Source organism: Marmota monax, unplaced genomic scaffold, assembly GCF_021218885.2.
Source record: "Marmota monax isolate L192 unplaced genomic scaffold, Marmota_monax_Labrador192_F-V1.1 WCK01_AAM20220418_F8-fsc00228, whole genome shotgun sequence".
In the NCBI taxonomy this organism is placed as follows: domain Eukaryota; kingdom Metazoa; phylum Chordata; class Mammalia; order Rodentia; family Sciuridae; genus Marmota; species Marmota monax.
Window position 1 is genome coordinate 3,030,685 of NW_026695240.1, and position 12,253 is coordinate 3,042,937.

The following is a 12,253-nucleotide window of genomic DNA, read 5'->3' on the forward strand; positions in this document are numbered from 1 at the left end:
AACGGGGTGGTAAACATATGCAGGTAGAATGTGGATGGAGGAAATGGGCATGCTTTTGGGGTTTTTATTTTGTCCCAGGTGAGCAGAGCTCTCTCTCTCTTCTTCTTGGTACTATGACCTGAGCTGTTTTCCTATGCAGCATGTATATGTATGTATGTGTGTGTGTGTGTGTATATATATATATATATATATATATATATATATATATATTTGTAGTTGGACACAATACCTTTATTTTACCTATTTATTTTTATGTGGTGCTGAGGATCGAACCCAGAGCCTTGGATGTGCTAGGCGAGTGCTCTACTGCTGAGCCACAACCTCAGCCCCTACAGCCCTTTTGATGTTCTGCTTCACCTTGGGCCCAGAGCCATACAGTAAGTGGATTATGGACTGAGACCTCTGAAACCATGAGCACTCAGAAAACTTTTCCTCCTCTAAATTGTTCTTGTCAGGTCTTTTGATCACAGCTACACAAAACTGACCAAAACAGCAATTAACTTCTCCAGAGTAAGTTATTTGGGTTGTATTGGGAATACTTCAAGACAAGTAAAAATGTCTTCTATAACCTAATCTAAACCGTGATTGTATTAGTTTGTATAGTATTGTATCTCACAGACCAACTCTGGCATGATGTGAGTGGGGTGTACACAGTGGGTGAATACTAGGAGGTGGGAATCATTGGAAACCATTTCGGAGGTTGTACCCCATTGCTATGATGACCAATTGAAATTAGGATTTTTTTTTTAAACCTATTTTCACTGAGCGCAGTGGCAAACCAAATCTCAGCGGCCTGGGAGGCAGGAGGATCATGAATTCAAAGTCAGCCTCAGCGAAAGCAAGGCACTAAGCAACGCAGTAAGCCCCTGTTTCTAAATAAAATACTAAATAGGGCTAGGGATGTGGCTCGTGGTCCAGTGCCCCTGAGTTCAATCCCCAGTAACCCCCCCCCAAAAAAAAAACCCCACACCCTTGAATGTTCTTGCCTTTTTTGCAAAGCAACCATTTCTAGAGATATTCCAATGCCTGTGATGTGCACAACACTGCTTTACACGGTATTCAAGGAAGGACTCTAGAGAATGCTGTCCATACCCAAGCTCTTCCCTGGGGTGCTCACCATTTCCAGATGCAGAGCGCCGGCGTCTTAATAAATGCACCTACAAACCCTTCCCGAGAACAGCCCATGAAGCAGGCTGGAAAATCTGGACCTTTAACGCCTGTAATGTAGCTCGTAAACAATAAGGAAGGGGAGATGGCGTATAAACGTCTCGGCTTCATCGACCCTGGGTGGGGCAATGTGGAGGTGATTTCTACACAACACTCTGGGTTCTCCAGAACACAGAGCTCCCATAGCTCATGGGCAATGTGCTCATTGAAGCATTCTACTGATTTTCCTCCTCCCTGTCTCACTTTCCCATCCTCTACCTATCAAATTAACTGCTTGCTTTTACATTCTTGTCTCAGGTCGGGTTCTGAGGCAAACCACCTAAGATAAAGACCGCACTTTCAATATTCCCCCCCCCCCCCCAAACCAATAACTGGCAAGAACTTCTATCCCGCCCCGCCCACTCTATGAAGCCACGCCCTTTCCTCAGATCACCTCAGACCCTCTGAGAACCAGTCACTTCGCTGCTCTCCAAGTCTTAAGGCTGGCCCCGGAAAAGTTTTATCTTGCTGTAGGAGAGCCCCTCCTAAAAGACGGCCGTACTCGTTGCATGGGAGAAATCAAAATGTGCGGTCATCTTCATTGTCCCAGCTAATGGAGACAAAGAATGTTCAGGTTCGAGATCCGAGCCCCGCCATATTGGTCACAGGAGGCTTGGGTGTCTTTGTCTCAAAGCAGGGGCGACCTCTGTGTTTAGAGACCCAGGGGCACTTGGTTCCTCTCTCCATTAGAGCCGCATCCTCTGGTCTAGAAAAGAGTTTAGTCATACGTTGTACGGTAGACTTTTAAAAATGGCCGCCCCCATCCAGTGTTCATCATGCCGGCGCCGCCATCGTGCCTCCCGTTAAAGCTTTGAAACCCCAGAATCCTGTTCTCTGGAAGGTTACCGGGTGGCGGCTGACAATCTCTTAAGTCGCGACTGAGGCTGCGCACGGGTCACTAGGGATGGGAAGAGCTTATACCACGGTGAGGGTGTATGGTAGGGCGATTGCAGATTAAAGGCGCCGATCCAGGATAAAAGGGAATGGTCAGTGTGAGAAACAGTCAAGTATGGTGATATGTCTAGTATGGTGACCGGGGACTACGGTGGCCTAACTGGATCAGTTATGGGTACCTGTAAGGGTCAATGTCGAAGGGACTGAGGGGTGCTGTGATTGGGTTCCGAGTCTCTGGGGGAGCCATAGCGGGGGACGGAGGTTTGTAGGAGTCAGTGTCAGGGGCTCTGTGAAGATGTTCTGCGAATGTATTGGAATTAATAAACGAAGGTTCTTTGAAGTGTCTTGATTGGCAGGATGCGTGGTCAGTTATAATGTTTTTCATGGGTCTGGGGCCAAGTGGGATTCTTAGAAGGCATTGATTTGGAGAGCATTAGGGCTTCGGACCATCAGTGATTCAGACTTTACATCACCACTGGGGTTTCTGATGGTGTTAATAATTGAACTTTTGTAGATCAGGGAATGAAGAGTAATCAGGGGGGTCAGTGATTGGAACTCTGAGTTGTTCAAAAGGGTGGGACTGTGGAAGTCAGCTATTGATCCTGGGTCATTGGAATATCGAGGTCAGTGTGGGCTCATAATTAGGATCTGTATAATTTGCTGTTTGGCAACCGGATTGTATCAGTGAACTTTGTAGTCTCTGACCACAGTTTTGTGGTCAGATTTGGACATATGGGAATATCAGTAACTTCAAGAATCTCTGGGGATCAGAGAATGGGGGCCCATGAGTGGGAACATGTTATGTCAATGATTAGGACGCTTATGGGGTTTGGTGATGAGGAGGCCTGTGAAATTCAGAGGTAGGGGACAGGAGAATCAAGAATTTGAGGCTGCCACCCTGCATAATGGGAAAACATTTCACCCTTCTGACACTGCTCTGCTGAGCAGCCAGTTGCATCAGATCCCTCTTGTTGGCCCACCTAGAAACTCTTTTGAAACTTCCATCTTAAAAAGTTAACCACGATAAAAATGCTTTAAAAGAAATCAAGTGCTAAACTTTATCTAAAGTAACATGTTATTAAAGATATGGCTTCTTTTGCTCTTGTCAGGAATTTGATGCATATTTCTTTTAATGTTTTCTTTAGTGTTCTTTCTGGGGAAAAATAATGACATGTCCATCTGTGACAGCATCCCAGGAGTAAGCCTGGTTTCTTACTTGGACGCAACCAAGATGGGTGTGACCGCGCCTGTGGTTAGACAACAAAGAATTTACTGAGTAAGTATCTAAACTAATAATGTAAGATTTGGCTGAGAGAGCAAACTGAGTTTGGAAAATGCTTTTATCTAGATTCATCTTAAAAATAAATTATCACAGGGACTGGGGTTGTAGCTCAGGGGTAGAGCACTTGCTTAGCACATGTGAGGCTCTGGGTTCAATCCTTAGCTCCACATAAAAATAAATAAAATATATTGTGTCCATCTACAACAAAAAAGAATAATTAAAAAAACAAAATTACCGCAGGAAAAGAAACTAGATCTGGAATTCACTGTGTTCTAAGAGTCATTTCATCTTGTCATGTATTTTTTAGGAATGGCACATTTGACCTCCATGAATCAGTTCCTTATGAGTACTGGTAGAGCAATTCAATAAAGATAAAAACAAAATTTAAAGCTACTATTAGAAAGTGTTGTTTATTAAGTTAAAATTGAACTAATAGTCACTAAGATGGCTGAGACATGATTACAAATAAAATGGAAATAAAGAGATTTTAACCTCATGAAAAGGTGCATTGCTGAAACAATATTTTAATTGATTTTAAAGTTTTTCAGTCCTTATGTTATCTTTAGACAACACAAAATGCTTATAATATCTTAAGAAATAGAGGAAGCCAGAAGCTAAGGCAGGTAATATATATCAGAAACCATACAGGACAAATTTTTAATTTTAAGGTCAGAGAGTATTTTTCAGTTGCACAGAATAAAACATAAGTAGTTGTTTTGTAAGCTGAAGTCATAAGCCAGAATAAGGTGTTCAGGTATTTCCTTGTTCTCCAAGCAAATTCCCTTATTACCAACACTGTGCTCAGTATTACATTTGGGAGCAAATAATGGTAACATAAACCTTTTATTGAGATTTAAGATGCATGCAAAAATTAACATAAATATACAGCTTAATGAATTGTCACAAAGGGAGCACTGGTCATTAATACACTCAGATCAGAAAACAGTATTATAGCACCCTGAAGGTCCTCATGATGCTCCCTTCTAGTCACCCAGCCAATGGGAACCTTTCTCCCAACTTCTTATATCACAAGCTAATTTGACCTATTTTGAATTCTAATTTAACTGAACTCTCACTGGGGGAATAGAATAGTATAGAAGCAAGATGTAGCTCTGTTTGAACAAACTTTTTAAGTTTCAATCTAGAATATTTCATTTCTAAAACAGACATTCATCCAGGTAATTAAATATTCCTTTTAAAAAACTGAGATATAACTTACATATATCAGATATGCTTATCTTAAGGGTACAGGTTAATGAATTTTTATATTACAGAATCATGTAGCCACAACCTAGATCAAGATATATGTTATTTCAGCTGGGCGCAGTGGTTCACACCTGTAATCCCAGGGCTTGGGAAGCTGAGGCAGGAGGATCGAGAGTTCAAAGCCAGCCTCAGCAACTTAGCGAAACCCTAAGCAACTCAGTGAGACCCTGTCTCTAAATAAAATGCAAAATAGGGCTGAGGATGTGGCTCAGTGGTCAAGTGCCCCTGAGCTCAATCAACGATACCCCCCCAATAAAATAAATGTGTATATATATATTATTTCTTAAAGCCTTTTTTACTAGTCAGTGCCCAAGGCCACCCAGAGGTATTCTGGGTATCTAAAACAATGGATTAATTTTAGTTGCTTTTCTTTTTCAGGGGGGTGTACTAGGGATTGAACCCAGGGGTACTTAACCAAGGAGCCACATCCCCAGCCCTTTTTATTTTTTATCTTGAGATAGGTTCTCACTAAGTTGCTTAGGGCCTCACTAAATTGCCAAGGCTAGCCTCGAATTTGCGATCCTCCTGCCTCAGCCTCCTAAATTGCTGGGATTACAGGTGTGTGGCACCATGCCTGGCTATTTTTTTTAAATCGACACATTATAATTGTGTCGATTATACTTATGGAGTATAGTGTGAGGTTTCAATACATGTATACATTGTATAATGATCAAATCAGGGAAAGTATAAATTGCCTTATATATTTATCATTATTTTGTGGTGCAAGCTTTCAAAAGCTTTCTTGTAGCATTTTGTTTTGGAGATGGACACAATGTTTTTATTTTTATTTATTTTTATGTGGTGCTGAGGATCAAACCCAGGGCCTCACGCATACAAGGCAAGCGTTCTGCCACTGAGCCACAACCTCAGCCCCTCTTCTAGCTATTTTGAATATACAATACATTATTGTTAACTATAGACACCCTGCTCTGCAGTAGTACACCAAAACATATTGCTTCTCTCTACTTTTTGCTTTTCTTTCTTTCTTTTTTTGTACTGGGGATTTAACCTAGGGGTGCTTAACTATGAGCTATATTCCCAGCCCTTTATTTATTTCTTACTTTGAGTCAGGGTCTCACTAAGTTACTCAGGGCCTCACTAAGTTGCTGGCCTGGAACTTGGAATCCTCTTACCTCAGCCTCCTGAGTCACTGGGATTACAGGTGTGTGCCATCACGCCCAGCCTCCTGTCTACTCTTAACTTTGTACCCATCAACCAGCGTTTCCCCATCTTTCCCTTCCTTTGACCCTCTTCAGTCTCTGGTAATCACTATAATCACTATTCTATTCTCTACTTCCATGAAATCAACAACTTCTCTCTCTGTCTCTCTCTCTCTCTCTTTTTTTTTTTTTTTTTTTTGGTACTAGAGATTGAACCCAGGGGCACCTAATCACTGAGCCACATCTCCATCACTTTTTTGTATTTTATTTGGATACAGGGCCTTGCTAAGTTGCTTAGGCTGACTTTGAACTCATGATCCTCTTGCCTCAGCCTCCAGAGCTGCTAGGATTACAGGTGTGCTCCACTGCACCAGGGTTATTTTTTATTTTGAGACAGGTCCTCACAAAACTGCTTACAGCCTTGCTGAGTTGCTGCAGCTGGCTTTGAACATGTGATCCTCCTGCCTCAGCCTCCCAAGCCACTGGGATTACAGGCATTTACTACCCTGCCTGGCTTGACATCAACTTCTTTACATTCCTCATATGAGTGAAATCATATAGTATTTGTCTTTCTGTATCTGGCTTATTTTGCTTAACATAATGTGCTCCAGGTCCATCCATGTTATCACAGCTGACAGGATTTGATCCTTTTGTTGTGAATAAACAGTATTCCATTGTGTATATATGTACCACATTTTCTTTATGCATTCATCTGTTGGACATTTAGGTTTATTCTAAATATTGGCTATTGTGAGTAGTGCTACAATAAACATGGAAGTATAGTTGTCTGTTCAACATAGTGATTTCATTTTCTTTGGTTGTATCTATTAGGGTATATTACCTATTTTTCCTCATTAGGGGATTGATAGATTATTTTTGCCTATTTTTGAATTTGAATTAAATCATATATTCATATAATTTGAATGTGATATGATTCAAATTGAATCATATAATCTGAAGCCGAACACCAGGATAAAATTGGCCATGTAAGATTGCCTGTTTTTCTTTAAAAAAAAAAAATATATATACATATATATATATATATATATATGTGTGTGTGTGTGTGTGTGTGTGTGTGTGTGTAAATTATAGTTGGACACAATACTTTCATTTTATTTATTTATTTTTATGTGGTGCTAAGGATCGAACTCAGTGCCTTGCATGTGCTTGACGAGTGCTCTACCGCTGAGCCATAACCTCAGCCCCTAAGATTGCCTGTTTTAGGTTATTCTCTCCACAAGCCAAAAACTTGCACAATGAAGTGGACTCATAGAGTTTGGGGTGGATTTGCGGGCCAAGATCCTATCAGTGAAGTTAACAAGTTCAACAAATTGACAAGTGAGGAAGCCTCTTCTCAACAGATAGTCTGGAATTTCAGAGTTCCTTTGGTCAAAATCCTCTATCTCTTAGGGACTGACCATTGTATGCAGAGACCTGAGCAAAGCAAATGGAAAACAGATCTTAAAGGGGTTTCTGGCCTGGGTCCAAGGCATAAGGGCTCAAAAAATGCTGCATGTTTAGGGAGACTGTTGTGCTGGGATCCAGGAAGATGGTACATTTACTTTGAGGCGGAGAACAAGCTTCTGTCTCTCACATTCAACTGATGTATCTGAGAAAAAGTGAACCTCTTCCTTCAACTCACAGGTCTTCCCTTCCATCTTGTTCATTTTCTACAAACAAAGGTGGTTTTTTTGTTTTGTTTGCTTCTGTTTTAAAATAATTTCAGACTTAGAAAAGTTACAAAATAGAACAAAAATTCCTGTTATATCTTTCATCTTGATTCTGTTAACATTTTGCTATGTGTGCAAATAATTTCTTTTTCTCTGTATATATGTGCATATTTGTTTTATGACCCATGTGATAGTAATTTGTAGACATGATCCTTTACCCTTTGGCTCCTTAAATACAAGGACAGAGCTGGGGCTGGGGCTCAGTGGTAGAGATCTTGCCTACCATGTGTGAGGCACTGGGTTCGATCCTTAGCACCACATAAAAATAAATAAAGTAAAGACATTGTGTCCATGTACAAATAAAAAAAATTTTTAAATACAAGGACATTTTCTTACATGACCACAATAAAATTGTTGAAAGCATAAATATTAAAATTAAAATATTATTATCTAATCACAGGCCTTATTTAGATTTCTCCACTTGGCCCAGTAATGTCTTTTATGTTCTCTGTGATCCAGGATTCCAATCTAGGATTACATGATTCCTTGGACTCCTTGTTGTTTTTTGTTTTGTTTTTGTTTTTGTTTTGTTGTTTGTTTTCCAGTGTTGGGGATTGAACCAAGAGTCTTGAGTGTGCTAGGCAAACACTCTATCACTGATCTACACCTACAGCACAATAAGACTGCTTTAATTCGGACAATTTTCTCATGATTATATTTTATCATTTTTGACCATAACATTTATAAGGAGTAGAGGCCAGTTATTTTTATAGGATGTACCTCAATTTGAATTTTTCTGATTTTTCCTCTTATTGAGAGTCATGTTGTACATCTCTGACAAGAATACCACAAAAGTAACGTTGTATCCTTTTCAATGTGCTCCATCAAGTACATGATATTGTCAGTTTGTCACATTAATGGTGATGTTAACTTTAATCACCTGGTTAAGGTTATGTCCACCAGACTTCTCCACTGTAAAATTATATTAATAACTAACTTGTGGAGAGATCATTTGAGACCATGTAAATAAGCTCAAAGTTTCTTCCACTAGTGTTAGGCAAGAATCCATAATGATTCTGGGCTGAATTAATTACTATTATTATAGTTGCCAAATGGTGATTTTGTAGTTACATAATTCCTTCTACATTTATTATCCTTTATCTTCTTTGCATTTATTTGTATGAATGTAGTAATATGTCCTTTTTGCAATAAAATAGGGGTTGTAGCCAGGTGGCACATGCCTATAATCCTAGGTACTCAGGAGGCTGGGCAAGTTCAAACCTAACTTTGGCAATTTAGTGAGACCCTGTCTCAAAATAAACAATTAGGGCTAGGGTTGTGGCTCAGTGGTAGAGCACTTGCCTAGCATGTGTGAGGCACTGGGTTTGATTCTCAGCATCACATATAAATAAATGAAATAAAGGTTCATCAACAACTAAAAAATATTTAAAATAAAATAAACAATTAAAAGTGTTGGGGATGTAGCTCAGTGGTAAAGCATGCCTGGGTTCAAAGTACAGTATCAACAAAATAAGATAGGGGCTGCATATTTGAAACTTAACAAAACTTTAAAAATGTTGTGTTAGATAGTGAGCCAAAGCTCAGACCTTCATAAGAAAACATCTTGGAGAAAAAATTCTTCATAGTTTCACCATCTGTATCAATTTTATATTTTAGAATCGAAGGCTAGCGGTGATTTTAGTTCAATTCAGTGTGCATATCAGATGTATAGTTCTTTAAGAAGAGAAACCTAGGGATGGGGTTGGGGCTCAGTGGTAGAGCGCTTGCCTAGCATGCGTGAGGCACTGGGTTTGATCCCCCTCACCACATAAAAATAAACAAATAAAATAAAGGTATTGTGTCCATCTACAACTAAAACATATTTTAAAAAAAAAAAAAGAAGAAGAAGAAGAGGAGAAACCTAGGGCTTGGGGTTGTGGCTCAGCTGTACAGTGCTTGTCTAGCACGTTAGGCACTGGGTTCGACTCTCAGCACCACATAACAAATAAATTTAAAAAGTGTTATGTCCATCTGCAACTAAAAATAAGAAAAGAAGAAGAAGAAGAGAAACCTATCTTCTCTTGGAGAGACAGTAAAACCGAGAAACCAAAAGCACATGGTCTGCAGTGGATCTGAATCTCAGTGCTGCCTAATTACTTCACCTCTGCAGGGCACTATGTCCTGTCTGTAAATGGAGTAGTACCTGGTTTAGAGGAGAGTGTGAGGATTGAATGAGTCAATATGTGGAAATAATTGAGTACCTTATTTGAGGTCAGGGCCTAATAAATACAAGCCCAGTTTATTTTTTCCTATATCTACCTTCTCAGTTTCAATAATGTTTTATTTTATTCAATGCATCACAGTTTTATTTGTTCTTTCCTAAGAACAGTTGCATTCCTCTGTGAAACTGCTTATTTTGATTTATCATGATTTTTACTATTATTACTATTGATATTAGTATGTATTCAAATAAATATATAAACATGAGGATATTGATAAAGTCAAGAAATTAAAGCATCAAAAAGGAAAATTCCTTTCAATTCCTTAACTCAGAAAAAACAGCAGTCCATATCTTCATAGATTTAGACTTACATAATTTTTTAAAAAAAAAATCTTGCTTTCACACTGTTATAATTTATACATCAGTGTATATCACAAATGCTCTTCCAAGTCAGTGAGTAGTTCCTTGTACCTTCATACTTCTCCATTTTTATTTATTTCTTCTTTCTTTCTTAGTTTTTTTAAATTTATTTTTTAATTTTAGGTGGACACAATATCTTTATTTTATTTTTATGTGGTGCTGAGGCTCGAACCCAGTGCCTCGTGCATGCCAGGCAAGCGTGCTACCACTGGAGCCACATCCCCAGCCCTTGTTTTGTTTTTGAGACAAAAATCTTGATTTGTTTCCCAGGCTGGTCTCAAACTCTAGGGTTCAAGTGATTCTCCTACTTGAGCCTTCTGAGGAGCTGGGATTACAGGTGTTTACTACCACACCCAGATTTTACATCATCCTCATTATTATTGTTATTGTCATTATTTGTTGTTTTCAGTGCTAGGTATTGAATCTCAGGGCTTTGCACATCTAACCAAGCAAGCTACCACTGAGCTCTATCCCCAGCCTTCAATTATTATTATTTCAGGTAGACATTATGTCTACCTAATGTTCCATTCTGTGGTTTATCATTATCATTCTTCAATTGCTAAGACATTTTTATTGCTTCCAATATTTTATTTTTACAAGTAAAACTAAGATGAAGTTCCTTGTACCTTCATTCTTTTCCCTTATACTAATCGATTAGGTGGCTTTTATAAAGCCAAGTTAATTGTGATAGTCAGGAGCAGAAAGCAAAGCAGAAAGATTTTAAAAACTTTGCAGTTTTTAAAACTGGAGCTAAGGAATGTGGTTGTTAAAGACATTATAGCCACTAAAGAAATGCTAATGACTGCCCAGAGACAATAAGAAAGATGGCTTGAGTATATCTAAAGCATTGGCAAGACCACACCCATCTCAGGCTCAAGGGTGTAAAAGTAAAAATTCCTTTGCAGAGAGACTATACAGAGGGGCCTAGGAAGTTGTTCTACCATGCTTAGCCACACAGGTACTCAGAGGCTGCTGAAGCCATGGTCCCTGGGGGCTGGGCTACTACTAGAGATGGTGGCAGACCTTGGTGCCAACCATGTGGTGCTGGTTCTGCAGCAATGCAGAATTCTGGAGTTAGGGGGCCAGGCAGGCTGTAGCAGGCTTGAAGTCCCTGTAGGCAGCCCCTGTAGAGATGTGAGCAGGAAGCCAAAATTGCAGTGGAGACCCCCCAAGATTAAGTGTAATACCAGACATTTCAAATGTGGAAATATGAGGAAAGCTGCAGGAACCAAGCAGAAACAAGCCAAGAGAGAGGCCATGTGGGCTGCAGCCAGCAAAGCCAGAGTGGAGCTGGCTTTGGACAGAGAACATCACCATGCTACGCGCTCCAGATGCCAGACATGAACCACAGGACTTGTTTGCCCAACTGGATTTCAGTCTTGCTTTGGTCCCATCCCTTCTTTTTATGCCCCTATTTCTCCTGTGTGGAATGGAGCTGTTTACTCTGTACCTTTATATACTGGATATTTGTAACTTGCTTTTACAGAGGTTCATGCTGAAAGTTTGCCTTGAGTCTCAGAGGAGACTTTGGACTTGGACTTTTTGGGCAATCCTGGAGCTGTATGGGAATTCTTGGAAATGGACTAAATGTATTTTGCCTTGAGAGATAGGTATGAGCTGGAATGTTATGGTTTAGATATGAGGTGTCCCCACAAAGCTCATGTGAGACAACGCAAGAAGACTTAGAGGTGAAATGATTGGGTTATCAGAGCTGTCACCCAACCAGTGCATTAATCCTTTGGTAGGGATTAGCTGGATGGTGAGTATAAGCAGGTAGAGTGTGGCTAGAGGAGGGTAGGTCATTGGGAGGTAGGTGTGCCTCTGGGGTTTACATTTTGTCAAGGTGAGGACAGCTCTCTCTCTGCTTCCTGGTGCCATGTTCCCAGCTGTTTTCCTCCACCACATTATTCAGCCATGATGTTCTGCCTCACCTCTGGCTCCAAAGAATGGAGTCAGCTGTCTATGGACTAAACCTCTGAAACTTTGAGCCCTAAAATAAAGTTTTACTCTCTTAAAAAAAAAAAGAAAGAAAGAGGGCTGGGGCTGTGGCTCAGTGGTAGAGCGCTTGCCTAGCATGTGCAAGGCACTAGGTTCGATCCTCAGCACCACATAAAAATAAATAAATAAAATAAAG

At 39.9% G+C, this 12,253-nt stretch overlaps 1 protein-coding gene across 4 annotated transcripts in view; it reads left to right on the forward strand.

Annotated features, from left to right (window-relative positions):
* Positions 1-12,253, forward strand: part of Znf570 (zinc finger protein 570) — a 60,678-nt gene that overhangs the window by 33,392 nt on the left and 15,033 nt on the right. For 2 of the 4 annotated variants that reach the window (XM_058577636.1, XM_046440238.2), the window contains exons 1-2: positions 2,310-2,464; positions 3,246-3,376. The exons of 1 other annotated variant lie outside the window; for it this stretch is intronic. The gene's annotated coding sequence lies outside the window, so the exon portion shown is untranslated. Of the gene's footprint in view, positions 1-1,844; positions 2,132-2,309; positions 2,465-3,245; positions 3,377-12,253 lie in introns of those variants that run through there. One more of the 4 variants, XM_046440239.2, reaches the window with a different exon arrangement.